This window comes from Thamnophis sirtalis, unplaced genomic scaffold, assembly GCF_051295495.1.
Source record: "Thamnophis sirtalis isolate CommonGarterSnake01/CBP01778 unplaced genomic scaffold, rThaSir2_p1.2 scaffold_4, whole genome shotgun sequence".
Classification (NCBI taxonomy): domain Eukaryota; kingdom Metazoa; phylum Chordata; class Lepidosauria; order Squamata; family Natricidae; genus Thamnophis; species Thamnophis sirtalis.
In genome coordinates this window covers 83,768,573-83,795,024 of record NW_028261384.1, presented here as the reverse complement: position 1 = coordinate 83,795,024, position 26,452 = coordinate 83,768,573, and the positions used below count along the sequence as shown (strand labels likewise).

The 26,452-nt window shown below is 38.4% G+C and overlaps 1 protein-coding gene across 11 annotated transcripts in view; it reads left to right on the top strand.

Moving 5' to 3' along the window:
- The window catches only part of EPHA5 (EPH receptor A5), a 223,685-nt gene that overhangs the window by 31,803 nt on the left and 165,430 nt on the right, over nt 1-26,452 (top strand). The gene's annotated exons all lie outside the window — the stretch shown is intronic.

Here is a 26,452-nt window from a genome sequence, read left to right as displayed (position 1 = left end):
TCAGCACCAGTTTAATCAAACTCTGCTCCATTTAAATATATACTTATCATACTAATCTATGTTTGTTTATGTTTATTTTTGCATTTCCTTTTTTAAAGGAATCAATTGAAATGTTAATTTTTAGTTGTACAGTATGATACATACCCTTATGTTTTTATGAGTATATCAAAATTATTTATTTATTATGACTTCATCACCGTTTCCAATTTTTTCCTCTGATGTTTTGTCCAATTTGTCATTTGCCTTTTCTAATTCTGAATGAAATACTGGATAACAGACCAGTTTAATCGCTTAGCCTTCAATATCCATACAGACATTCTGGGTAAGGCATATATAGTAGGCATAGCTATTGTAATTTAAAAATAAATTAAAATTCTGGAGGCCAGAAGACTTGATGACCATCAGATTGCATGTCTACTGACAAAATACAATAGATTACAGATAGTTCTTGACTTACAACAGTTCATTTAGTGACAGTTTGAAGTTAAAATGTCACTGAAAAAGGAACATGAGCATTTTTCACAGCATCCTCGTGGTCATGTGATCAAAATTCAGATGTTTGGCAATTGATCGATATTTATGACAGTTGCCATGTCCCAAGGTCATGTGATAACCTTTTGTAACCTTTTGACAAGCAAAATCAATGGGGAAGCCAGATTCCTTTAACAGCCCTGTTGCTAACTTATCAACTGCACTGATTCACTTAACAACTGTGACAAGAAAGTTGACAAGAAAAGTCATAATATGGGACAAAACTCACTTAACAATACAAATTTTGGGTTCAATTGTGGTAAGTCGAGGACTATCTATAGATCTCAGCTCCAAACAGTTCTAAGGTTAATTAATTTATGGAGTTGTAAAACTGATCATGCCAACAGTTATTTTGTACTGCTTATTTTGAATTAACTGTGATTGTCTATAAAATTTCTTTATCTGAGGTAGCAGTTGAATTAGAATGACTTCCTTTTTATTCCTTATTGTAGTTAAATTAGAAAGTACTGTCAAGTTTTAATAAGTGGAATGATTAGCATCCTCAACTGCTCTAGGGACCTCGAACAATTGCATGGAGTCTTAAAATATTAGATTCAAGTTCAGTGAAATGAATGTAAAGGAAGTCTCATTAGTTCATCCTCTATCCTAGCCACATATGGAGCTCCATCCATTTAATACCCTTCATCACTGTATCCTTTTTTCATTATTATATAATCACAGTCTTTACAAAAAGGCAGTGTTGGGTTACTAGGGACTGTATTTAATAATTAGGGAATATGGATTAGAATGAGATGATAATGCAGAATGAATAGGACAATGTCACACCCACACACCCACAATATCACAAATTTATTTTCTGGATTGAATCTGTTTGAAAACAGAAGAGCACATCAATAATTTTGGCCATTGTGTCTATATTATTTGAAACTAAGAAATCATTTGAAATAAGGGCATTTTTTACAGTAAGAAAACTGAATTTTGGGTGTGTGTGAGCATATGTGAGCATGTGTGGGAAAAGTATGTTTGTATATATAATAAGAGTTCTAAAAATATCAGCTATGATGTCTGGATTGCAGTGTGAAAATGCAAGGGAAACCTAGTTCAGGACTAGTTATAATATTGAATTAGATGTTAATACTATATAAGAAGTGTTTATATCAGCTTACAGCAAGTAAGTGACGGAAGTCTTATAATCTACTCACCTATTCTTCTATGGTTTTCTAAATTTCTCTGAAGAAATATAACTAAGAATGATGTCATTGTGAGATCTTTAACTATCCTCTGCAAGGAAGCATAATTTGTGAAGTAATACATAGCCACATCCAAGTCCCCCAACAAGTCACAACAGGTTGGGGAGGGAGAGCCAAAGTAGGAACAATTTCTTTGAACTTTTATACTTCAAGTAGAGCTTTAATGAACATCAAGTTAATTGCTTCAAATCTCTGTAGTCATTCTGGGTAAACCATGTGCAAGGCATGTGATATGGATCATTTTTTGATAATAAAATGTTTAAGTCCCTAGCCTGCTTTAGTCATGCGTGGAGTGGCATCTGTTACAAAGAGAAGGATATTTCCCCTTTTTACACCATCTGGCCAGGGTAGTTTCATAGAATCATCGAAGAACCTGGCAATAGTGGAATTGTTTATTTTTTTTTAATAGTTTCACAGGTTAGACAATATACTTCACCCGTGACCCGTCAAAAGCGCGGACGACAAAAGCGCGATCGACAAAATCGCGCCTTTGACGTCATCACAGCGCGACGAAAAAGATCGAAAAATTCAAATAAAAATTAATAAAAATTAAATTAAAGCAAGCCGATTCACATAAAGGTAAGGGTTAGGGTTAGGGTTAGGGTTAGGGTAAGGGTAAGGGTTAGGGTTAGCTTTAGAGCGTTAGCGTTAGCGTTAGGGTTAGGATAAGGGTTACCGTTCCGTTTTTCGTTACTTTAACGGTTAGGTTTAGGGTTAGGTTTAGGGTTAGGTTAAGAGTTAGGGTTAGGGTTAGGTTTAGGGTTAGGTTTGGGGGGGTTAGGGGAAGGTTTTAGCTTTATTTTTACATTTTTTCGATCTTTTTCGTCGCGCTGTGATGACGTCACAGCGCGCTTTTGTCGAGCGCGATTTTGTCCTACGCGCTTTTGTGGTGGAACCTACTTCACCAGCTTTGCAACATTTCAGAATGCCAATAATAACATTGGCTACATATCTTCCATTTACATTACTTGTTTTATTTATTGAAACCCATACCTTATTGTTGTCAATAGCAGATCTTATCCTTCCTTCATAGCAGGCAGAGATATAATTTTACTTTAGATTCAATTGGACCCATCCACCCGCCAAACAAATCAGCAAAAAATAAAACAAAACCTGAGGCTATCGCTACCTAATTCCCTTAAGGTAATATCCAAAGTAACATTCATTGAACAGAGATCTTTACAAAATTCTGACTGAGTCTTTGATGAACCTGCAGTTGAAGAAGAAGCTCTCTTGAGAAGGAGACATTGCCTGTTCTCAGTGAAGGTAAATATTGCTAAACAACTCTTGTGTTTCAAACTGTCACAATGTTGTAGAATATTAAAATGTTTTTGGGGAGAAGCCTTTGTTTTCCTGTGCACCGCTTGGAGAGTCCAAGCAACAGGTTAAATCAGTCTGGTTGCCCTGGGACTGAGGAATCTTTTTCCTTGGCCACGCCTCCTAGTGTTACTTGGCGCCAGAATTTTTCCTCAGTCTGCCCGTTCAGGATTTATATTTGTGAGCTCCAGCGTAATTTATCTAGGCTTGGACTCTCCTCCTAGTATTTCCTTTTCTTTTTCCTTAATTTGTTTTTCTTATAATTAACAGTTCATTTGTCTCCCCTTTTTGTTTCACTGTTTCTCCTAGAGACACGAAGGTAGGCGTGGTGGTGATAGGTGCTCCGCTTGCCGCGCTGCCTTTGGACATCAGCGGAGAGCTGCCACTTTTGCTTTAAAGCATGGCAGGAGTGGCAAGGCTTCCGGCAGCTGCCAGTGTTTCCCTTTTTTAGTCGGAATTGTCATTTTTTTGTGATTTTCTCACCCTTTGGAGGGCGTGCGCGGCCGCTTTAAATTGCGTGACCGCCATTGTCACCTCCTTCTTCTCCCTCGCACCAGAGTGGGAGGGCCTGAATTCATGTCTTTTCTCCCATTGGTGTTCCCGCTCAGCCACGCTTCTGCAGATAGCCGCAGGGTGTTAGCTGGCCTTGATTGGGTCTCTGGCTGGGTCACTTCCCCCCCAGCGTTTCCCCAAGTGGTGCTGGCATCTTGGTCATCTAGTGGTCATACACCGGCACAAGGAGGATTTTTATGTAAATTTTTTGCCTTTTATCCATTGATTCTCCCTGATCTATCTGCCTGGTCTTGCAGCCTTGTCTGCTTTTCCACCTTCTCACCGCCCGTCAAGTGGCTGGATTCATTGGACTCATTACAGAGCCCCAGTTTTACTCCCCTGGATATTTTTCCACAAGCAGTTCCTGTTTCCACAATATCTGCATGTCTTCTGATCCAGCACCAGCCATTAGACTCTCCTTCATCTCCTGACCTCTATCTGTATTGGTGTATTGTCTGAAGTCTGTGCCATTAGACCATGGAGCATCCTGGCCCATCTGACTCCCCTGATGGTAGACCAGGTCCCTCTCAAGCCCCTAGCAAGGGAACTTCTACAAGCAGGGACAAGGGGGTAAGGAAGGGCAGGGTAGCCAGCCAGAATAGCCATCACTATAAGGCACCTTCTGCGGTGGTGACTAGGGATGCAGAGAGGCAGCAGCGGGCTGAATGCAAGAAGCTGTATTCAGTTGACCCCACACTGGAAGACATCCTGGTCCTGCCATCTGTAGACCCCCCTATAGCAGCTCTCACATCTAATTCAATCCTTCCGGCTGACTTGTTGGAAGGCCTCAAGCCAGAGGACAAAAAAAGCAGAGAAGGCCTGCCACAAGACTCATCAGCCTGGGCCATTAACAGAGCCTCTGTCATTTGGCTGCATGAGCCGGTTTTTCTATGCCGGCCAACACTACCAGTACAGGGCCCTTCCATTCGGCCTGTCGTCAGTACCCAGGACCTTCACAAAAGTTCTGTCAGTGGTTGCAACTCAGGCGCAGGCCCATAAGGCTTCAATGTTACCTGACGATGTTCTCATCCAATCGTCATCCAGGAAAAAGGCCTTACGGGACCTCCACATTACAATGAGGTACCTCAGGAATCATGGGTTCTCCCTGAACCTGGAAAAGAGTCATCTTTATAATATGATTTTTCAGGCAAAATAACAGGCGTCCAACTCTCATCAGATTAATCTAAAAGATGTTTTAATTTACTGATAAGTGCAAATAAAGGTTCTAGACAAAAACATGACATGTCACAGAAATCCTTGCCCTAATGATCAGTGTAGTGCCTTAATAAATAATGTTGAGAAGGAAGAACTAATGAAGATCATTGCTGGCGAATTTGGGTAGTAGGAATGGGATTTAGTAGGTTTGCAAAGTTTTCTGCATTGTTGTAGAAGTTTTGTAATGGTACTTCTTGAGAATATGTACTGAAAGGTGAGGGGGGAGAGTTTAAAGCCATCCTGTAAATGTCCTATTATAAATTATTATCCTGAGACTTTATATAAAAGGTCCCAAATTTCCAAAATTTGACTTTTCTTAGTTGTCTCTACCTAGGTTTATAGCAGTCTGGATAATAATAACAAATCATTGCTCCCCTGCTGAATTAAAAGTGTTAATTAAATCTGATTAAATGCTTGACAACTTGTTTCGCATTGAATTATAATTTTGTACCATTACTTGATTAGAACCAGAAAATAATTTAAAGATAAAAATAATATAGAAGCATTCCAGCAAAGGAAAATATATATGGACAAGAATGATTCTGTAATTTAAAAATAAGTGTGAAACTGTTAAAGAAATGTGGGAAAGATTACAAAAAGATTAGAAAGAGCTTATCTTAACAATAAACTGTATTTGATTAGAAAGCTATACCTCAAGCTGATGAAAGGCCAGGATATAAGGCAGACTTTGGAAATAGTTAAACAGCTGAGAAGCATAGGTAAAGAAATAAAAGATTTTCATGTCACAGCAGTATTACTTAGTGGTGCACCAGAAAGTCATGAAACACTTGTCACAGCACTTGGTGCATGTCCAGATGATGAGCTAGCATTGGAATATGTTAAGGGCAAGCTTATAGATGAATATAAGTGTAAAACAGAAAGCATTAATAGTGGCAGTGCTTCTGTCGCATAGTCTACTTTAAAGATGAAAAATAGGAATAAAAACAGTTACATGGAGCAAGAAATACATGAATGCTTTGTGTGCAAGAAAAAAAAGTCATTTAAAAGCAGATTGCATAATCTGGAAAGCTAAAATGCAAAAACTACAAGTCAAAAAGTGTGAAGGAAGGAATTTTGCTTCAGATAATGGATATTTTCAATCCAAGAGTTGCATCTTACCTTTGCAAACATCACATGACAAATGATGGAATTTTCTTTATTCACCTTGACCAGAGTAAAACAGAAAGAGGGCAAAAAATAGAATCAGAAGGAATAGGGGATGGTTTTGTTCACTGTCCTATTTTCCAGAGTATAACCGGAAAGATATTTGTAAAAAAATGTTCTATGTGTCCCTGCTCTTGAAAGTATTATTTTGTCATTGAAGAAGCCCACAAAATAATGCAATGTAATGACCTTCAAAGGGGAGAGTTGTGTCATCACAAAAGTGGATAGCTTACCTTCAAGGGCTAAAATCACAGATGAATGGCTGAACTGCAATCAGATGGTTAATACTGCCAAGGAGGAAAAACATTCAAACAGCATTCACACATGGCACAGATAACTTGAGCACAGAAGTCCTGACATAATAAAGAAATTAACTGAGAAAGATTATCCAAATGTTGTAAATGAAGAAACCAGGCCACAAGAGGTTTCAATCAGGAGAGCCATCAAAAGCATCCCAGCTAAGCACCTGTTCTATGCTGTCATGTACCATTAAAACCCAAAGACAGGAAGGAGAAGCTAAAAGAAGTTACAGTCGCTGCCTTGATCATGCAGTCCAGTCCAGCTACAGCAGAGCCAAAACCCCAACAGCTCCAGTGCTAGCCTCACAGAGACCAAGGCCACATTAGGCAGCACCAGCTCCGTGGACAGCCAGGACAGCAAAAAGAAGAGGAGGAGGAAGAAGAAGAAAAGAAAAAACATAAGAAACAAATTTATAGAACTGAGATCTGAAACCAGACTAATATAAGGAGTAGTTGGATGGGGTGTTGGAATACATGCTGGGATGTATTTTGTATTGCAACAACTACAGAAATATTGAGCCAGTAGATGGCAGTGTTTATAAATTTGCATTTATATTTTATACCTTTTTGCTCTGAGGAGTTTCCTGTTGCTAGTTAAGCACCAAGGCCCATGGTGACTGAACATTTCGGGTCTTTTCCCGTGTGAGACTGAGATTGTCTTGGCAATGTTTCAGCGAGGTCTCACTCGCCATCTTCAGACTGGGTTTTGGGTTTAAAGTGTGATCGGAGCTGCCATCTTTCTATAAATCTTGGTGGGGTGTGTGGAGTGCTGGCTTTGTTTCAGTAAGTGGAATGATTGGAAGGAACCAGGTTAATGTGGAATAATTTGGATTAATGTAGAATAATTTTTGGTTAATGTGGAATAATTTTGAAGGAACCAGTTTAATCTCCAAAACAGAACTCTTCAACAAGAGAATTATTATGGAAGCTATCGAAATAGAGAAACACCCTCACAACATGAATAAACATGATGATACCTCCCACCTACCAGACATCTAGAAACCAGCCCTAGTCAACAAACGAGCCCCACCCACCACCCGGGGCGTTACAACATGAAACAACAATAGACACACAGCCAGCAATCATGATACAACCACACAACCAATCATTCTACTTACTGGAATAAAGCCATTACTCCACACACCCGCACCAAGATTTATAGAAAGACAGCACACTTTAAGCCCAAAACCCAGCCTGAAGATGGTGAGTGAGACCTCGCTGAAACGTTGCCAAGACAATCTCAATCTTATACAGGAAAAGACCCGAATACAACAAGACCAGCATACCTACACCCATGAAAATCTACGAAAACACACACACACAGACACTCATGTCCAGTTTATCAGGTTCTGTAACCTTTTTCTTTTCTTACAGACACACACACACAGTACATACATACATACATACATACATACATACATACATACATACACATACATGCATACATACCAGGGGTGGCTTTTATTGGAACTTCAGTTTTTTTCTATATGTCTGCAAGGAAGACAACTTGAGCAGCCTGATCGAATTATTTGGAAATGTCTTGTTTATGAAACATTCTTCTAAGCCTTTTAAAATTTCTATTTCTTTCTGAAATGAAAAAAAATAGAGATCACATTATTTTATTAGTGGTATTAATATTACAATTGTATTAATGTAAGCATTTTTATTAGTTTGTTATGATAAAATTAATTTAATAAATGCAAAATTCCACAATCAGCTCAGCACTCCTAACTGTAGACAACAATCATGCATTCTCTAACTTTTAATATAGACTAGGGCAGGAAATAAGTTTAGGATTCAATTCCATTTTATTCATTGAGATTTACTAGGAAGTAAATATGGACTAGGGACCAAGAATTAAATTCAATTCTCCTAGCATCAGCCATTCCAAGTGGGAACCCAGAAGAAAAAATCACTTCTGCTGGGACAATTGATTGGACTATTTCATGGTTCACCGACAAAAGGGCGAACGACAAAACCACGCCCGACTAAACCGCGTCGCTAACATCATCAACAGGGCGACAACAGCGCGGAGACAGAAGCATGCTGTAAATCCTAAACCTAAACTTAACCCCTAACCCTAAACCTAACCCTAAACCTAACCCTAAACCTAACCCTAACCCTTAACCTAACCTAACCTAACCCTAACCCTAACCCCTAACCTAACCCTAACCCTAACCCTAAACTAACCCTTACCTTAAGTTGAATCGGCTTTCTTTCAATGCGCTATTTAAAGCGCCCTTCTTTCTCCGCGCTGGCTGTTGTCGCCGCGTTGATGATGTCAGCGACGCGGTTTAGTCGGGCGCAGTTTTGTCGTTTGCCCTTTTGACGGGTCACGCTATTTCATCTGTTGTCTGAACTGTTTTTATCTCTATTTTGTGCTCTGGAGACACAAACTTTTATTTAACTTACCGTACTTAGTAACTAAGAATTAAAGACTCATTTCCCCCCTTTTCATTCCTTGAAGGTGATTTTTTTGGGGGGGCAAGGAAACATTGAACCAGAGATCAGGACACAATTACATTGAAGTGTAAATTGCTTTATTGACAGATCTGGAACTGGAGGCTGAAGAGAAGACGTCTGAGGAGGATAGGATGACAAGTCCTTCATAGATTTATGCAAATCATAGTTTTTTACTTGATTGATTACATTATCATTACAGATCTTTATAACCTTGCCGAGGAAATTAATTCATATATGTAATGTAAATTTTAACAAAATAGAGCAGGGGTGAAATGCTACTGGTTTGGGCCACTTTGCCTCAACCAATAGCATAAAAAAAATGCTAAAAAAGTTTTTAAAAAGTTCTGATGGTTGCACAGCTGTTTTTTTAAAAAAAATCTTTTAAACATATTTTTGCTACTGGTTCAGGCAAACCAGTAGTAAAAAAATGCTAAAAAAAGTTCCGACGATTAGCTGGTTTGGGAAAACCAGTAATAAAAAAATGCTAAAATAAGTTCCGATGATCAGTTGTGTGACAATCAGCTGTGCTGCATGATTTATAGTCATTAGAAAGCAGGAAAATGACATAATCACATCAACACCAGAACTTATATCCTTGTGTCAGAAGTCCAGAATCAACGCTGGCATTTGTGTGATTATATTAGTACACAAACATTACCATTTGGTGTTTTTGTGTTTACTATGGAAACTTTTGTGATTACAAATGATGTGAAGGACAGAGAATTATATGAAACCAAGAGACGATAAGGATTGTGTTCCTTTTAAAATAAAGCATGAGGAATTGCTGCAGATAGTTTTTCTTCTCTATCCTCCTTAATGCAGCATACATTCTAGTGACTTCATGATAGCTGCACATGAATATTTCATCAATTTAATTTGTTTTACATTATGATTTGCAGCAATATGGAGAAGTTCATAATGGATGGAAAAAATGAAATTTGAGGAAACCCGAAGTTGCATTTTGTAGCCATAAAATCAATGTAGGGAACATTATAGAGAATTATTCACTGAATTTGGGCTACTTGATGAATTTTGGTTGGGTAGCCAGTTTTGTGTTGGTTCAGCATCCTCCTCGCAGTTGGTATCAATCGATGTTGATAAAGAATGAGAGATCCAGCCCATGAACACTTGCTTACAATGTGTCTCTTAGGACTTGGTACTCTCTTCTCTTTTGTTGAACATGTATAGTTCATGAAGCTATTAGGTGAGATCATCCATCACCATAGGTTGAGATATCAATATGGTGATGATACTCAGCTACATTTCCACCCATGGCAACACAAATGATGCTGTCTCTGCCCTCTTGCAATGCCTGGAGGCTGGATGAGACACAACAGACTTATACTGAACTGTGACTGAGTGGCTTTAGGTGCATGAAGTCTCAGGATCTGAGTGTTTGTCATCCTTAGTTCTGGATGGGGTTGCACCACCCCTTCAGACCCAGTTCAAAACCTAGGGGTTCTCCTAGCCTCTTGCTTGAAGAACAGGTGGCATGTGGGACCAGGATAGATTTTGCACAATTGTGGTTTGTGAGACAGATCTTTTCTGGTTCATGACTTCCTATGCTCAGTGACTCAATTCTTGGTCATCTGTTGCCTGGATTACTGCAATGCATGGAGCTGCTGCTACTACCTGCCTGCCTGTTGGCACCTTCCTCTTTTGGCAGTCACCACTGCTTTCCTCAGACTTTTTTTTAATAGGCAGAGTGATGCTTTGAAAATATCCCATTTTGATAGTGGAATGTCTGATCAAAAGAACAAAGGTACAACAGACAGGCTTATACTCTGAAGTGAAGAAAGCAACCCATGATCATGTCTTGCATCCAAAGTAAAAAATAAAGTTGATTGCTGAATAAACAGAAAGATGGGATATACACTCAATAATTCATTCTAAAAAATAGCTTCAAATGGAATCCCTCAGTTGTCTGCTCAAGGCATTCTGTTACATGAAGAAGAACTTGGGCAGGCTCTATTCTCCTGTAATACAGTACCAACTAGTGCTACAGCAGTATTCTAAAATGAGCCCTAGGGTGAGTGTAGAAACTAAACAGTTCATATTATAATTTAAAACTATGATATGGTAAAGCAAAAGAGTTAGAGACAGAACAATGTATAATATCTAATATAACACACAAAATGTTTAATATTTAAAACTACTTCTATTTTTCCATACTGTAGCATTTTAATTGTTTTTATGATCAATAATTTATGATTGAAAGGATCCATTATTTGATAACTGTATACTGAAATTCTAAATAGTTATTTTGTTCTTTAACTCTTACATTCACTAGTGCTTAGATGGCTTGATCTTTTGCAGCCATTCTTTAAGTGAGAATTACAAAAAGAAGTTTTTGTTTCAAACAGTTGTTTACACAAAAGTGTGGTGTTTAAGAATTGCAACTTTGCATGCCTAACTAAACTTTTTAAAAATAATTTAAAATTTTTAAAAATTTAAAACAAATACATCATCCTTCTTTACATGCTATAGAGAGTGTATCAGTTGGTTACAAAAAGACTTTCGTGCATCTCTTCCACAGTCAACAAACATAATTCATATTAACTTATTTTAACTCAAATATTTATACATGTCACCATCATCATCTCTCCATTTTCATTTGACTATAATTAACTAAACTAAACTAATTAACTTTAAAACCTTAAATAGGGTTGAAAAAAGGAGGCAGCAAGGTACACACTTGTATTCTCCTTATGCTGGATCACAAAGGGATTGTGAGAGGATTCAGTATTCCTTATGGCAAAGAGGGAAAGGGCACTATAATTACGACTAGACTGAGAAAGTTTTGCTAAAATCCTACTTAGCAGAGTTCAATCAGAACAAATTTTGTTTAACCCTACTAAGGAGTTGAACAGGGATATACAGTATTTTATCATTACTTTTAGGTTTATCAAACCTGCTTTATGTTTTCTATTTTTAAAATGAATAAAATGATCTCAGTATAAATTCTGTTGAGTTAATTAAAATCACGGGAACTTTCTTTTATATTATGATTAGAAAGACTTTTATGTTATGGTTATAAAGACTGTGCTTTCTACTCAATTTTCTTTTATCAAAAAAACACCAAATCTTTCCAAGTGATTAGATTACTCAATTTGATAACCCAAATAAGTAGAATTTCTCATAACTCCAGTATCAATCCTAAATACTGAGAAATGGGGAAATCTACAAAGTATTTTGTGCTATTGGATTCCTCGTACTATAGTGGAAAGCAGAATTGTAGTAGTATTTCAATTAGACAAAGAATCTAGATCAGAGGTGTCAAACACAAAGCTCGTTGGCCAGCCCCGGGCAGCAGGGTGCTTAAATCTGGCCCATGGTGCCAGCCTGGAAATAGCAAAGGACTGGCCCATGGTGTCTCTGGCAGCTAAAACGGGATGAGGGAGACTGCATATGGCCGCCCTGTGCCCCATTTTCAGCCCGGACAGCCTCCTACAGCACTCTGCCAGGCAAAATGGGCACAGGGGGTGCACGACCCCCACATGCCCCATTTTTGGCCTGGACAGCCTCCCGCAGAACTGTGCCAGCCAAAACAGGATGTGGAGCTCCCTGTGCCCCATTTTAGCTGGCAAGGTACTGTAGGAGGCAGCCAGCCTATCTCTCCCCCGGGCTGTGGAGGAGAACTCCAATGCTTACCCAGCCTTCAAAGAAGTCCAGTTTGATACTTCTGATCTACATTGCCTATGTATGATGCAAAAAAATGTAGATGGTAATCAGTTAAAGTTGGAATGTTTAAGTTCCATCAATTAAATATTAAACTACTTTCTATGGGTATTTCTCTGGGATTTTGTAGCAGGGCAGACTGCTTTACTGACAGTATTTATTATTGTTTATATCTGTTGAAAGATCAACTACAGTAGCCAGTTATGGTTTGTTTGTATTGCAGTTTTTTTAAAAAAAAAGTTTGAATGACTATTACAAAGTTGAATTGGGTAGTACAGTATATGTCTAAAGATCTTGTAACACAGCCATTATCTTCATCTAGGATTTAGGGTAGATGTCCAAACTTGTCTATATCTATGATGCAACTTTTAAATTTCCAGTTGGGAAAATGAAGTCAGTGTAATGGAATTCTGTAAGTTTGGGAATGATGCTTTACATAACATTGGAGAAGCACATTCAGACTAGCAGGATTCTGTTACTATTCTAATAAATGTAATTCTGTTAGATGTCAGTTTATCTTGGTCTGGTCCACCCTGTAGGACAGACATCTGGCTCTGTACTCCCATCACTCCCTACCGGCATAGTCATGATGAGAGAGATTGAGTTTTTATAGCAATATTGGAAGGTTGTCATGTATTCATAGTCTAGCAAGAATGTTTGTATGCTCAGTAGAGTTGATGCATACCTTGCTAAAAATTAATATATAATGTAAGCCTTTATTATGTGTTCAATAATACATGGCTATAAACTATGTTAAATTAATAGTTTTCTTCAGTTGCATGTTACTTCCCCATTCAAATGCATAAGATTTAGTGACCATTTTAACAAATTAAGTGTTTCCAAAGCTGAAAGTGCTACTGGTTCAATTTGAAATGTCAATAAATATTGTGGTTGTAAATACTGCCACTGGGTAGCATCAGACAAATTGTATTCATTCCTTAAGAAAAAAATTATAAAGTCTCATTCAGTGTAATAATTGATCTAAAATAAAAAATCTCATCACCTATCCAAATATTCAGTAGATTGTTGTTACTATAGATCCAGTAGGAATAAAGTATTTTCTACTACTTTTTAGTAGCTGTTTGAACTGATGATTGAACTGATTTTATCTAAAGTTTATAATGGTGAAAATTGTAGTTTTGTCTTGTTCAGTCTCCCTCCCCTGGATTGTATGCTCTGGGTAAGCAAGAAGAGTTATACCAGAGAAAGTTCCATATTCATATGTTTATATATTCATATATTTATACCAGAGAACGTCCCATATTCATATGCAAACTTTAATTAGCATACCAAAAACACATGCTCATTTTAGTCTCGTCTTCTCTAAGACTTCATTTACATTTAGATCTCAAAAATGGTGATGTACTTAACTAAAGGAGCTCACGGTTTTCTTGCAGTGGGCAATGGAGACAATGTGTTGGCCCTGGAGGCCATCTTTTACTTTAGATCTTCAGGGCTTCCACATTGGTGGATTGGTACGCTGTGGGAAATGGGAAGGGGAGACAGGGTGAGCCATAACAACATTTTTTTTCCTTGGGAGTCAAGGACGTTCAGCCTGTCGCACCTGAGGAAGTGGACAAGGCCATGGGAGCGGTGAGCGCCTCCACTTGTATACTGGACCCGTGCCCTTCCTGGCTGGTTTCGACCAGCAGGGAGGTGACACGCTGGATCCAGATGATAATTAACACCTCTCTCTGGGAGGGATCCTTCCCGCTCCTCCTAAAGAATGCGGTGGTGAGACCCCTCCTGAAGAAACCGTCTCTGGACCCAGCCATTTTGAGCAACTATCGTCCGGTCTCCAACCTCCCCTTTGTAGGGAAGGTTGTTGAGAAAGTGGTGGCCTCTCAACTCTGACAGTCCTTGGATGAAACCGATTATCTGGATCCCTTTCAGTCCGGTTTCAGGCCTGGCTACAGCACGGAAACTGCTTTGGTCACACTGATTGATGATCTCTGGCGAGCCAGGGATAGGGGTCAGTCCTCTATCCTATTGCTCCTTGACCTCTCAGCGGCCTTCGATACCATCGACCATGGTATCCTTCTGTGACGGTTGCGAGAGGTGGGAGTGGGAGGCACCGTTCTTCGGTGGTTCTCCTCCTACCTCTCGGACAGGTCGCAGTCGGTGTTGTTCGGAGGGCAGAGGTCGACCCCTAGGCCCCTCAATTATGGGGTGCCGCAAGGCTTGGTCCTGTTATTTAACATCTACATGAAGCTTCTGGGTGAGATCATACAGCGGCACGAGATTAAATACCATCAATATGCGGACGATACACAATTGTATCTGTCCGCCCCGTGCCAACTCAGTGAAGCAGTAGAAGTGATGTGCCAGTGCCTGGAGGCTGTAGGGGCCGGATGGGAACGAACAAGCTTGCACTCAATCCCGACAAGACTGAATGGCTATTGATGTTCCCTCCCAAAGATTGGCTAATTATTCCATCTCTCAGTCTGGGAGGGGGGTGAACTTATATGCCCCTCAGAGAGGGTTTGCAATTTGGGAGTCCTCCTGGACCCACAGCTGACTTTAGATCACCATTTGTCGGCTGTGACCAGGGGGGGGTCTCTGCCCAGGTCCGCCTGGTGCACCAATTGCGACTCTATCTGGACCGGGAGGCACTTCAGATAGTCACTCACGCCCTCGTCACCTCAAGACTGGATTACTGTAACACGCTCTACATGGGGCTGCCCTTGAAAAGTGTTTGAAGACTTCAGCTAGTCCAGAATGCAGCCGCGCGAGCGATTGTGGGTGCACCTAGGTACACCCACGTTACACCTATTCTCCATGATCTACACTGGCTGCCCATCAGTCTCCGGACTTACTTCAAGGTGCTAGTCGTTACTTATAAAGCCCTGCATGGCATCGGACCTGGGTACCTGAGAGACCGCCTCCTGCCAATTACCTCCCAAAGACCGATTCGATCGCACAGGCTTGGCCTTCTCCGGGTTCCATCTACCAGCCAATGTCGGCTGGCGACCCCCTGGGGGAAAGCCTTTTCTGTTGCTGCTCCGGCCCTCTGGAACGAGCTCCCCGTGGAGATCCGGACCCTAACTACCCTCTCGGCCTTCCGTAAAGCTACTAAGTCCTGGCTGTTCCGGCAGGCTGGGGGCTGTTGAAGTATCCAGCCCTGCTTCAATTGTGACTGTTGTGTATTTTAATATTGTTTGTATCATCTTATTTACCCCCTTTCCCTGTTTTATTGTGAGCCGCCCGGAGTCCTTCGGGAGTGGGCGGTATACAAAACTAATAAACAATAAACAACAACAACAGCCTGCACCTGGAGAGGCATGACTGGGAAGCAACTCCAGTTCAGCATGAACATGATTGGACCATGTGATGGACATGTGGGTGCAGGGGAAAGAACTTTGATTTTGATTTGGGTAGGGAAAACCCAGAAACCTTTAAGATTCAGGTTTTCCTCTGAATTAGAGATGTGCCAATATGACATCTCTAATAAAATGGAACTTTGAGGAGAATGCCTGCCTTGGAGTTTTACTTCTGCTGGAGGTATTGCTTGGAATCCTGACACAATTCCTTTGCAGTGTCATTAATGAAGCTCATGATACCAGACGGAAAGACTTCACTGTTTATTCAGGGATTTGTAATCGTTTAAGCTTATCTAAGTTTCACAGCTATACTGCATTTATTTGGCCAATGGAAATGAGATGTAAATTTGCACTGAATAACTACTGATTACAAAAAGATGATTAATAAAACATTTTGATGTTGATTTATGGATCTTCTGGGGTGGAGTCATGCCGGTGCAGAGCAGAACAGGGCTCTGTTCTTTCTGCCTGATTTTCCATGCCAAGAGGTTTGCAAAGGCAGAGCTAGGTCTCAGAGAGATCAGTGACAGAGAGGGGAAGCTCGGAGGATAACAGGGAGAGGTGAGATCCCCTGTTATAGTAGGAGAAAGCTCTCAAATCCATCATGGGAGAGACTGGCCTTTATGGCCGGATCCGGAGGCGTGACAGCCCTTTAAATGGAGAAGGAAGCGAGAAGAGGGAAACAGCTGAAAGTATCAGTGGAGTTCAAGGAGTTACTGGTGTGACTCTCAGGAAGTGTGAATTTATAGCTTGGAGGGTGAGTGAGTCTCCAAGGCAGAAAAAAAGTGGCACTTTAGCGGTGGGAGCAGAACCTTGAGAAAACGGAGTTAACATTCAGAGAAGGAATGGAGGAGAAGTATTGATGGCTTGAGCTTCTGGAAAATTAGCACAGGCAGTAGAAACACGACCTGAGATTGTGATTAGACTGGGATTAAACTTTGGGGATTACAAAAAAGGAAAGAACCAACTATAAGAAGCTTCTGTCTGGGAAGAAGACAGTAGAGATTTGATCTGGCAGGGGAAGTGAGAGAATTGTGATATGACTGTGCTAAATAGATAGAAGGAAACATCCTGGACATTAGCGGAGGAGAAACTGATGCAACAGTAAGAACAACGAAAAAGAGTTTTCTAAATTTCCGGAATTCTGTGCAATCTAAGTAACCTGATGCAATTATATAAAATCCTGTATAGATATTATTTACTGTATAGCTGTTCATTTAAAACTAGACTTGGAACTTTATATAGAATACCTTAAATACCTTTTATTTTATACTTTCTGACATATATATTCTTATAGATACTTATAGATAATAACCAGTGGACAAATGCGTATGTGAAAGCAAACTTATATAGACTGATATAGAGTGTGTGTGTGTATGAATGAATATGTGTGTGTGTGTGTGTGTGTGTGTGTGTGTGTGTATTCGTAGATTTTAACGGGTACAGATATGCAGGTCTTGGCATATTTGGGTCTTTTCCCATGTAAGATTGAGAGTATCTTGATGACATTTCGACGAGGTCCCACTCGCCATCTTTAGGCTGGTACCTTTGGCTTCATGCTTGTGTGACCAAAGCGTGATCGGAGCTGCTGTCTTTCTATAAATATTGGTGGGGGTGTTTGTGGAGTGCTGGTTGCTGTAAGGGTTGGTTGGCTGTGTTGTAACATCTTGATTAGTTGATGGAGTTGATGTTTGCAGATTAGTCGGCTGTTTTCGTAACATCCTGTGTGGCTGTGATACTGGCTGTGTGCCTATTGTTCTTTTGTGTTGTAACGACCTGGATAATGGGTTGTGTGATGACATCCTGAGCTTTATTGTAGTGATACCCTGAGTCCTGTGCTGCAACCTCCTGGGGGGTTGGCTGCGTTGTATCATTCTGATCCTTTGCGTTGTAACCTCCTGAGTTCTGTGATGTAATGTCCTGAGCAGATGGCTGTGGTGTAACATTCCGGGCTTTGGTTTGGCTCCGAGTTTGTGGTCTGGCCATGTGTTCATGGCATGTGTCAGTTTGCTTTGTGTGGGAGGTCAGAGGGGGGTGCAGAAGTTGGTGATGGCGCCGTGGTTTGGTTCTGGATGGTGGTTGCATTTGGTCTATGGAATGGGTTTGGGTTTGAGTCTGGTGAGGGTGATTGGTGGTTGTGTCCTTGTTTTTCTGGGTCCGGTGTCGGTTTTCATGGCTGAGACTCGTTTGTTGACTAGGGCTAGTTTCCAGATGTCTGGTAGGTGGGCGGTATCATCACGTTTATTCATGTTGTAGGAGAGTTTCTCTATTTCGATGGCTTCCATAATTATTCTCTTGTTGAAGTGTTCAGTTTTGGAGATTAATTTGGTTCTTTCAAAATCAATTTCATGTCCTGTTGCTTAAAGGTGCTGGAAGAGGAAGGAAGTTTTTTCTTCTTTTCTGGCTGCGTTCTTGTGTTCTGCGATGCGTGTATTTATTCTCCTAATAGTTTGTCCAATGTATGTGACTGGGCAGATTTTGCATGTTATTTCATAGACTCCTTGGTTTTCTAGCTGGATCTTGTCTTTGGGGTTTCTTAAGATGTTGGCTATTTTTTGGTCAGTGCCAAAGGCTGTCTTCCTATTGTGTTTGTGGAGAATTTTGCTGATTTTATCTGTGGTGCCTTTGATGTAAGGGAGAAGGGTGATGCCATTGTCCTTTTCTGTGTCTCGGTTCTTGGGGAGTGTCTCCTTTTGGATTAGGTTGGTAATTGTGTTTCTTCGGAATGTGTTGGAAATTAATATATTCATGAGTGTGTGTAATTCAGTTTTCAGGTGGTCTTTGTCGGCTAGGCGTTTGGTTCTGGAGATGAGGGTCTTGGTAACGGAGGTGATCTGTGCAGGGTGGTGATGGGATTGTGCGTTTAAGTAGCGGTTGGTGTGTGTTTTTTTCCAGTAGATGGTGTGTCCTAGGGAGCCACTGGGTTTTTTGTAGATTAGGACATCCAGAAAGGAAAGTTGGTTGTTAGCTTTTATTTCCTTAGTAAGTTGTATTTTGGGGTGTAGGCTGTTGAGATGTGTGAAGAAGTTGTCTAGTTTTTCTTTCCCGTGTGGCCAAATCACAAAAGTATCATCAACATATCTAAGCCAGAGTTTGTGTTTGTGTTTAGATTTATATAAAGTGTTGGTTTCAAAATAGGTTTGCAATGACGGGTGAGAGGGGTGATCCCATAGGTGCTCCTTCTATCTGTTTGTATCTTTGTCCATTGTGGATGAATTATGTGTTGGTTAGGCAGTGGTTGGTCAGATCTAGTATGTGCTTAGAGGGGGGGTATTTGTTTTGGATAGCTGTCAAGGCTTCTTTAATAGGCACTTGGATGAAGAGGGATATGACATCGAAACTCACGAGTAAGTCGCTGGGTTGTAAGTTTTGTTTCTTTATTGTTTCTATGAAGTGGAGTGGGTTTTGTACGTGTGAGGTGATGGATTCTATGTAATTGTTTGGCGAGGAATTTGGCAAGATTCTGTAGAGGTGAGCCTATAGAGCTGACTATGGGTCTGAGTGGTGTTCCTTCTTTGTGTATCTTGGGGAGACTAGAGAGCTTGGGGCATCTGGATGATTTCTCTCTGGGGATGATTCTTTGCTGGATCTCTTCACTGATGGGGGAGGCTTTTATTTTGGATTTGGTGGTTTTTTACAGGTAGGTAGTGAGGTCTGTGTTTAGAGGTTTGTAAGCGTTACCTTTGTCTGCTGGGAGAATGATTATGTTGTTGTCTTTCAAGTTGGTGAATACTTTTTGTTCTTCTTGTTGTAAGTTGCTTCTGGGTGGATTACTGGAGCAAAGGATGTTGGTGACTGCAAGTCTGATTTTATTGGCTTCATCTGGGTGATTTTGGTGAGTGTAGCTTCAACTCTGGATATGATGTCTTCAGTGGGGATTCATTTAGGGGTGACTGCAAAGTTGAATCCTCTGGAAAGGACATTGGTTTCAGCTGTGGTGAGAGTTCTGTCTGATATGTTGTGTACTGTTTGTTTTATGAGTTGCTGTGGAGGGGGGTTGGGCTTCTGTTGTTTTTCTAGTCTGTGGAGTTTGTTGGTGTTTTTGTTTGTCTTGTAGGAGGTTTCTGTTTTGGCTATCCAGAGGGCTAGTTGTTTGGATTTGTCCCAGAGTGCTGGGTTACTGAATTTGAGGTGAAAAGTGAACACATGGCCAGACTGCAAACTTGGAGCCAAACCAGAGCCCGAGATATTATATCACAGCCACCTGCTCAGGACATTACATCACAGAACTCAGGAGGTTACAACGCAAAGACTCAGAATGTAAGATTGAGATTGTGTTGGCATGCATCACAGAACACAAGAATGCAGTAAGAAAAAAAGTCACCCCTTTTCCAGCACATTAAAGTTACAGGACATGAAATTAATTTTGACGGAACCAGGTTAATCTCCAAAACTGAACATTTCAACAAGAGAATAATTATGGAAGCTATCGAAATAGAGAAACACCCCCACAACATGAATAAACGTGACAATACCTCCTGCCTACCAGACATTTGGAAACCAGCCCTAGTCAACAAACCAGCCCCACCCACCACCCAGGCCGTTACAACATGAAACAACAATGGACACACAGCCAGCACCAATCAGCACCAATCTACCAATCATGATACAACCACACAACCAATCTTTCCACTTACTGAAACAAAGCCTGCACTCCACATACCCCACCAAGGTTTATAGAAAGACGGCAGCTACGACCACGTTTTAAGCCCAAAACCCAGCTTGAACATGGCGAGTAAGACTTCGCCGAAATGTTGCCAAGGCAATCTCAATCTTACATGGGAAAAGACCCGAATAGAACAAGACCAGAATATGTGTGTGTGTGTGTGTGTGTATGTGTGTATCTATATATGTGTGTGTGTGTGTGTGTGTATACACACACATACACACACACACACACACACATATATATATATCCTAGATATTTTAATAACATAATTTAATAATCAAGTAAAAAAACCCATTACATATATTTATTTATTTATATTTTTACAAGTAGATTTAAGGTATTAAACCTGCGGTATAAGTATTATAAGTATTACTCATAGTAAACGCAATTTCTATAATTTTTATATTTCTTATAATTAAATAACAATTAGATTAAGATTAGTATCACTGTTTATGTTAATAGTCAGAACTGTTAGACCATTTTTAGATTATTAATTGTATTGATCAATTGTATAAATTGTATTATAATATATGGTGCTCTCTATTGTGGTCATCAATAATAGTGAAGTAGGTAGAAGAATTTTGAGGAAGTGAGGTAGAGGCAAAAAAAGAATGATAGATAAAGGTGAAATAGCAGGGATATATGGTACTGTGGAAAAACTTTTTTAAAAACAGTAAAATGACAAGTACAACCACTACAGTTACCAAAATAGGGGGGGTGGGACAACTGCAATGGTAGCAACTCTGTCAGGACCACGTTCAGTGGAAAGTGTGCTAGGAGGTGAGAAGTCAAGCTCCACTATAAATCTACAGAGCATGCAATCAACCCTAACATTAATCCAGAAGACAATGATGAAGATGTAGGAGGAAATGACAAAAAATCATGAAGAACCTAAGAGTGATATGTGGGAGGTGAATGGAGAGATACGCAAGCTAGATGATAAAATTGGTACAATGCAGGAAAAGCTAACACAAATTGAACAAAAGATAAAAATAATGGAAGCTAGAACGGAACAAATGGAAAGGAAACTAGATAAAACAGAAAGTAAAATGATAGCGGTAAACAAAGAAATGGAGGAGGCCATTATAAATTTAGAGATAGAGAAATCAATGTTTTATCTTCCATTATCTTATAATGGAAATTAAGGAGGAAGATCTTCCAAAGTTAATGGCCAAACTCCTGGCTGAATATCTGCAAAAAAGCAAGCAGGAAGTGGAAAACGATTTGAACGAAGTGTATAGGGTCCACAACAAAATGGATTATAGGAATACAAAGAAGAATAAAAAGAAAAGGCGACAACTACCTAGTACCTTTTTTGAAATGGTGCAAGAATTACATCTAAGGAGTGCATGGAGACAGATAAATCCAAAGAAAAGACAGTACACTTTCTTTTCCCATCCGCATAATTCGTGGTCACAAATAGATATGGCATGGATGAATTGATCAATAACATAGAAGATATGAATATTTTACCAAATACATGGGCAGACCACAATCCACTAATGGTAAAATGGAAAGGTGAGAAGAAAAAATTAAGATGGACGCTAAATCAGAGAATTGTAAAAGAAAAATCATATATACAAATGATGGATAAGGAATTAGATATTTTCTTCAAGGAAAACAAGAAAGATTAAACAACACTACAAAACCTATGGGATACCACAAAAGCCTATGTGTGGAGTATAACAATAGCATATACGGCAAGGAGAAATAAGAAAAAATAAGGAGAGCTTAAAGAGTTGGAGACTGTGTTGCAGAAAGAACCACAAAATACAAAATCAAAGAAGAGAGAGATTTGGTGAAATATAAAATCAATCTAACACTTCAAGAAGAAATGATATGCAATATAAAAATGGCAAAACAAAACTATTTCGCAAATAAACCAAGTAGATGGCTGGCCCACAAATTGAAGAAATAAAAAATCAAAAAGCTAGTACAGCAATTGCAGGACAAATATGGGAATTTGTTCCATATGACAGAAGAATAAAAGTATATTCCAAAACTTTTTTCAAACTCTATACAGTCAGGAAAACATCTCAAAAAGAACTTCAAAATTATTTGCAAGAGAGAAATCTACCAAGTATTTCAGAGGAAGCAAGAGAAATGCTAAATGAGAAAATAACTCTAACAGAGATGAAGGAAGCAATAAAGAAACAACAACAACAAAAAAAGCAATAAATCACCAGGACCAGATGGAATTTCCACGGAGATACATTAAAAAATTCAAGAAACGTGTGAGGAAATCATGTTAGAATTGTACAATGAAGTATCAGAACAAGCGAAATGCCAAGTTCATCATCAGAGGCATTTATAACATTAATTCCAAAGAAGAAACAGACAATCAATTGATCCAAAATTATAGGCCAATCTGGCGGTTAAATGTTGACTATAAAATATTTATGATGATTATTGCGGAAAAACTTAAAAATATTAAATAAAATTATTCATTCAGATCAAAGGGGATGCCTACCCAAAAGACAATTAAGAAATAATACAAGAATTTAAATGAATGTATTAGAATACTATGAAGCACATCTGGAGAAACAATTAGCATTAGTATTGGTAGATGCACAAAAAGCTTTAGATAATTTAAATTGCCAGTTTCTTATTACACAATTAGCTATTATGAAACTTGGGGAAAAATTATTAGAATGATTAAGGCAATATATTCAAACCAGACAGCTAAAATAATAGTGAATGGAGATCTAACAGAATAAGCTACCATAAATAAAGGAGTCAGACAAGGATGCCCACTATCCCCTCTTCTATTTATCCTTTCATTGGAGGTTTTACTAACACAGATTAGGGGAAAAGAGGAAATAAGAGTTAAAAATTAAAAAGAAAGAATACAAAACATAGGCATTTGCGGATGATACAGTTTTTATAATAGAAGACCCCCTTGAAACAGGGAAAATATTAATTCAGGAAGTAGAGGAATTTGGTAAAGTTGCAGGCTTAAAAATAAATAAAAATAAAATGAAGATAATTACTAAAAATCTTACACAAAGGCAAAATGAGGAATTAGAGTACTGGAAATGCAAATAGTTAAAAATGTAAAATATTTTGGAATTTGACTAATGGCTATAAAAGAAGACAATTATTCAAAATTACTACAACAAATATGAAAGGACTTGGAAAATTGGGCTAAATTACAATTATCACTGATTGGAAAATTGCAACCATAAAAATGAATATCCTAGGGTAAATTTTATTTCTATTCTAAACTGTACCAGTAAAATTAAGAAAAAACGTTTTCATGGAACTAAATAAAATAATTTTAAAATTTATTGGTTGGGGAAAAAAGCTAGGATAAAATTAAAATTACTATAGGACTCTAGAATCAAAGGAGGATTTGTCCTCCAAGATTGGGAGCTTTACTACCAGACAGCATTGGTAACATGGCTCAAGGAATGGATAGTACTTCAAAATAAAAGAATATTGATGATAGAGGGCCATGATTTACAGCTGGGCTGGCATGCTTTTATCTGGGAGGGAAAGCATAAAGCCCATAAATATTTCCAGAGACATCAGGTAAGAGGGGCCTTATTAGAAATATGGATGAAAATCAAAAGAAATTTCTACACAAAAATTCTTAGATAGATATCAACCATGGAAGCAATGACCTACCCCAATGTAATAGATTTGAACAGGATATTGATGTATAAGAAGTTATTGGATAGGCAAGGAAAATTTAAAACAAATCAGGAGTTAAAATTACAGGGAATTGAATTAGGTTGGTATCTACAAATTCTAACAAGATACAAAAAGGATTTAGAATACTATATATTTCAAAATTAACAACAAGAATTTGACAAAATAGTAACAGGAACAGAAGAAAAAATGATTACAAAAATTGTGTCTTAAAATTCAAAATAGAGGAGGAAACCGGAAGGAAACAATGATAATTTAGGCTAAAAACTTCGGGTACAATTTTGAATTGGAGTACTGGGAAAAATTATGGGGAAAAAATTATAAATTGATAATGTTGGCATCCTATAAGGAAAACATCTATGAAATGTTTTATAGGTGGCATTTACCCACAGCGAGATTGGCCAGAATGTTCCCAAATATGGTTAGAACAAAAAATTGACATGAACCCTGAACTGTCTCTTCTAGGAATAATAATAAAAAGATTAGTAAGAATATCCAATGTATAATGCTTTGTATAATTACCGCTGCCAGAATCTCATTTGCCCAAAGTTGAAAACAAAAAACCATTCCCTCAAATGCAGAAATCATAAAAAAGGCACTGGAATGCTTGGAAATGGACAAACTAATGATGAAACTAAGAGATAGAGTGGAAACAGTACTACAAGATATGGAATAGGTGGTATAAGTGGCTCAAAAAGAGATATAAAATCAATGCATGAGAAAAACATAGTAAACACAATGAAGAGATGGCATATACTTAGAAAGCAATAGAGATGGAAATATTGTATATAGATGTATATATAATGAGAAAGTATGAAACAAAGAAGAATATGTATAAGATAATAGAATGGAAAATGGAAAACCCAAAATCAGAAAAAAGAAATACCGATAACAGAAAACTGTAAAAGTGTAATTGTGATTGTTATATCTATGTAAAAAGCTCTTTGCAAATCAGGGAGATGATGTGAAATAGCAGATTTGCCACCATCGCAAATAGCAGATTTTCAAGTCAACTGCATTGTACATTTTGCTATTGTCTATTCTTGAAAAATGCGTATCTGAGAATATTGTACCAGATGACATGTGAGTGAACAGGAATAAGATGAGACAATACAGAAAAAAAGATTGGCACCCCTTGAAGTTCCAATAATTAACTAAATAGTAAATCTTGTATTAAAAAGTATTAAGAGTAATCTTCCAACAGAATGAATGTAGAGAAAATGTAGAGAAGATGTAGAGAAATAATGGGAACACTCTGGAACTCAGTAAAAAGAACAAAATTTAGTGAAGCATTGAAGCTTTAGATGATACCAAGTATGTTAATTTTATTCCTTAGCAAATAATTCTGAAATATATTGTTGTGAGAAAAAGAATTTATTGTATTTTAAATTTGGTGACTTAGAAAAAAATCCATGATGACGTGAATGTGCTTAAATTATCTCAAGCTTTTTATTTTTGGGAATTACTATTTTTTTCCTCCCTTTTTCTACTTCATTGAATTTGAAAGGAAGCAATTTGATCAATATCTGTTTGTTTTCATTTGCAAAAGTTTATACCACAAAGGTTGTTTTTCTATCTTGTTTTGGTTTGTAGTAATAAGAGAATGAAATATTTGTATCTTTGAGTGAAGGACAGTTTGAAGCTGTAAAACCTCTTTATTTATTTATTTATTTTTGTTCTATTTGAAGTAAACTTGGATATGCATAATTAAATGTACTCAAACTTTTGGATTATTGTCTTTGTTATATTGTCATTTTGTTCTCATTCTACATATGGAGGAGAAATTCACTTGATCCAAATTTTTATGCAAATCTATTCAGGCGCTACAGACCTTTCCAAATCAGCAATTTTTTGCATATTATAAACTACTATGCAGAGTTTTGATGACATTAACAATTCAAAAAGTACACAAAAATTAAAAAAAGACAATGTTTGCATTGATTTTGATTTTCAGGAAGAAAAACATGTAAAATAGTTGCATGAGTTGGAAGAAGAGATGTTGAAGAAATGCACAAAAAATAAGTACATTTTTTGTTCCAAATGCATTTGGAAGAGATAGTGTCTACCTGATGCAGCAAACATGACAGAAATTGAGACTGGGATAATTGGGAAACTGAGAAAATCAACTTAAAATTAAGAATTTTTAAAAAAAACTAATCCAATGGTTCTCAACCTGTGGTCCGCGGACCCGGAGGTGTATGTTGTTGCAGGGTCCATGAATGCTAGATGCAGTCTAGTGCTTTAAATTGTGGATTATATCTTGATGGTCTATGGTCGTAGTCTGTGGCCACAGAAGGGATTCAATGGTGAAAAAAAGGTAGAGAACTACTTAATTAATCTATTCTCATCTCTAGGTTGATATAGACAAATATTTATTTTTGA